This window comes from Amphiura filiformis, chromosome 17 (genome assembly GCF_039555335.1).
Source record: "Amphiura filiformis chromosome 17, Afil_fr2py, whole genome shotgun sequence".
In the NCBI taxonomy this organism is placed as follows: domain Eukaryota; kingdom Metazoa; phylum Echinodermata; class Ophiuroidea; order Amphilepidida; family Amphiuridae; genus Amphiura; species Amphiura filiformis.
The window spans coordinates 48,364,113-48,368,280 of record NC_092644.1 but is presented as its reverse complement, the minus strand read 5'-3'; positions in this window follow the sequence as shown (position 1 = coordinate 48,368,280).

The following is a 4,168-nucleotide window of genomic DNA, read 5'->3' as shown; positions in this document are numbered from 1 at the left end:
TGCTAATTAAAGCTGCCCCATCCAGGAGTTCATCTATGGTGTGGCTCTGAAGAGACACCGTTTGGTTTTTACCACGCAGACATAGGAACAATCTGGATTTTAGTGTACGAGCAGATACTCAGGAGATATATATCAACGAGCTAGGCATGAAGGGGATGGAGATAAATAAGATGCAGTGAAGCAGAAAATTACGTATTGTGACTGAATGGAGTTATACAGGTGCAACTTGACAAAGGAGTGAGTACTGGCGCAAATAACCTCAGTAGTTGAAAGCGCCATACAAATCAACCAAAAACAAAAACAAAATATAACACCATAATATTTTAATCTTTTATTCTCTTTTTTTGGGAGACCATCCTAGAATTCTGGATGGCTACCAATGATTAAGAGCCAATCTCCCTTATTATGTACGGATTTGCGATACAAAAAAAAAAAGAATTGTCTCTAAAAAATAATTTTGGTACATATTAGCACCAACAACTCACATGTAAAATATGAGCGTGCACAGCGCCCTCGTTCAGCTTGAAAAAAAATTCTTGAAATTTCAGCCTCTCTGAGCCTTACTTGCAAATGGTAAACTTTGGAGGTGCATAACATCGTGCGCCATCATCATCCCAACCTGCATTTTGCATTATTTTAAAGTACCAAATGGTTACATTACAAAAACCAAGAAAAAAAATTGGGATCTTGATGGCGCACAAAATCAGCAAATCCAATGATTTGATGAAAAGCGCCCTCATGCAAACTTCAAAGCATCATAACGGGCTGCGCCATCAAGATCCCAAGTCCGAACAAGTTTGAAATTAAAGACCTCCATGGCAAGTTTCATTTTTCAGCAAAAATTTTTTGGGATTTCGTTGGCGCACAGAGTTAATAGAGGTCAAAGGTCAAAATTTCCTATTTTCGCACATTTTTGCACGCCTGTATTATTGCGCGCCAACGTCACCTGACTCTCCGAATAGGATTTCATCAAAAAAGAGGTAATTCTCTGCAAGAACTGAAAAAATTAGCTTGGGATCTCTTGATCTTCATATTTTTCTGATTTTTTGAAAATGGACTTAGCCTCATTTTGGAGGTCAATTTGACGTGACCTCTTTTTCCCACTCGCTGCACAATGTGGGCTTTTTACTGCATCACAAAAAGATGCGCCACCAAGATCCCAATTTTATTTTTCATCATCTAGCTTCTTTGGCGACCAGTAGACAAAAAACAAGCAACAGCTAATTGGGATCATGTGGGCGCACTAATATAAAAGAGGTCGAAGGTCACGCTTTGTGCCAAAGTGATGCATATTTGCCTATGTGCAGCACGAAAGTGGAACTTTGACCCGCAATAAAATTGTGCGCCAACAAGATCCCATCTTACTTTTTGGATGATTGGATAAAGGGGCTTATGTATAACTGATAACAAGTAAAAAAAAAGTAATGTGGGCGCACTAATTCAATAGAGGTCAAAGTTCATACTTTGTGCCGAATTGGCATTACTTAGCTATGTGCAGCACAAAAGTAGAACTTTGACCCGCAATAAAAATGTGCGCCAACAAGATCCCATCTTACTTTTTGGATGATTGGATAAAGGGGCTTATGTATAGCTGATAACAAGTAAAAAAAAGTGGGATCATGTGGGCGCACTAATTCAATAGAGGTCAAAGTTCATACTTCATACAAAATTAACCGATTTTAGCCTAAAGTTGCCGAATTCAGCAACCTTTCACTCAAATTTTGCAAAATATGACTCTCACCAACTACCATGATGGAATCAGCATCATCTGAAATGCACTCACACAAGTTTCTATTGTCTGGTGCGGTGATCCCCATTAAAAAAATTCGGCACAAAGTATGAACTTTGACCTCTATTGAATTAGTGCGCCCACATGATCCCACTTTTTTTTTTACTTGTTATTAGTTATACATAAGCCCCTTTATCCAATCATCCAAAAAGTAAGATGGGATCTTGTTGGCGCACATTTTTATTGCGGGTCAAAGTTCCACTTTTGTGCTGCACATAGGCAAAATAATGCCAATTCGGCACAAAGTATGAACTTTGACCTCTATTGAATTAGTGCGCCCACATGATCCCACTTTTTTTTTTTTTACTTGTTATCAGTTATACATAAGCCTCTTTATCCAATCATCCAAAAAGTAAGATGGGATCTTGTTGGCGCACATTTTTATTGCGGGTCAAAGTTCCACTTTCGTGCTGCACATAGGCAAATATGCATCACTTTGCATTTTTGGCACATAGCTTGACCTTTCACCTCTTTTATATTAGTGCGCCCACATGATCCCAATTAGCTGTTGCTTGTGTTTTATCTACTGGTCGCCAAAGAAGCTAGACGATGACTAATAAAATCGGGATCTTGTTGGCGCATCTTTTTGTGATGCAGTAAAAAGCCCACATTGAATGCAGCGAGTGGGAAAAAGAGGTCAAATTGACCTCCAAAATGACGCTAAGTCCATTTTCAAAAAATCAGAAAAATATGAAGATCAAGAGATCCCAAGCTAATTTTTTCAGTTCTTGCAGAGAATTACGTCTTCTTTGATGAAATGCTATTCGGAGAGTCAGGTGACGTTGCCGCGCAATAATACAGGCGTGCAAATATGTGCGAAAATAGGAAATTTTGACCTTTGACCTCTGTTAACTCGGTGCGCCAACGAAATCCCAAAAATTGTTTGCTGAAAAATGAAACTTGCCATGGAGGTCTTTAATTTCAAACTTGTTCGGACTTGGGATCTTGATGGCGCAGCCCGTTATGATGCTTTGAAGTTTGGACGAGGGCGCTTTTCATCAAATCATGGGATTTGCTGGTTTTGTGCGCCATCAAGATCCCAATTTTTTTTTCTTGGTTTTTGTAATGTAACCATTTGGTACTTTAAAAAATGCAAAATGCAGGTTGGGATGATGATGGCGCACGATGTTATGCACCTCCAAAGTTTACCATTTGCAAGTAAGGCTCAGAGAGGCTGAAATTTCAAGAATTTTGTCAAGCTGAACGAGGGCGCTGTGCACGCTCATATTTTACATGTGAGTTGTTGGTGCTAATATGTACCAAAATTATTTTTTAGAGACAATTCTATTTTTTTTGGTATCACAACCCCCCTTATTCATTGTACATAATAAGGGAGACTGGCTCTTAAGTAAGAAAGTATCGCCATGGTATCGCTGTGCAATATTTTTTTCTTAACTAGCTTAGATTCTTGTATTGTTAGGGATCTGAAATATTAAAGCGTTTTGTCAGTATTTTTTGTGGGACATGAGTCTGAGAGCACATCAGAATTCTAAATACGAAGAATGTCTTTCTGATATCAAATAATTTTCAAGTTGTGAAATTCACGATATACAACTTTTATGACAAATTATTAAAATTTGATATTTTTCACATTTCCAATAACAGTCCTCGAAGTAAATTTTATAAATCTAATGATATATTTTTGAAGGTGCATGTAGCTGGGAGGAAAAGCCGACGATCAATTGACAATTTTGACCTCTCAGAATCAGAATCAGAATCATTGATTTATTGATTATTATATACCCAACATACAGGTGTATGTAATCAAAGTACAAAACACATAGTACACAAAAATACATAGGCCTAGATAGATAAAAGATAATATTACAATATATAAAATAATGTATACAAAGAAATGATACTTATCTTATAAGTACCAGTAGCACCGTTACGAATGTCAAAGGCGGCATTTATGTATGTAGATACCATTTTTATAATATCATAATCTTTGGCAATCATTAAATCAATAAAAGTACTCTCATCAGAGTTATTATCGCCAGTAATATAAGCATCTTTAACCTGAGTAAATAAAATTTGTCTAGGATTATCGTAAGCTTTACATCTCATCATAAAATGAAATTCATCCTCGACTTCATTTTAAGTTACATACAGTACATAATCTGTTTTCTGGTTTAATTTTGGGATTCATATGACGACCCTTTTCAATCAGAAGATTATGTGCACTAACACGAAGTTTACTGAAAGATGATCTATGAGAACGGTTAAGTATGATAATATAATTTTCTAGAGAGAACAAAGTTTTGAACTTGTAATAAGTACGAAGTTTTACTTGAGTGTTAACAATACGAGAATACCATTGTGTATTATAAACAGTTTCAAGATGAGATCTAACAATAGTGGTGATGGAATTTTTATGAA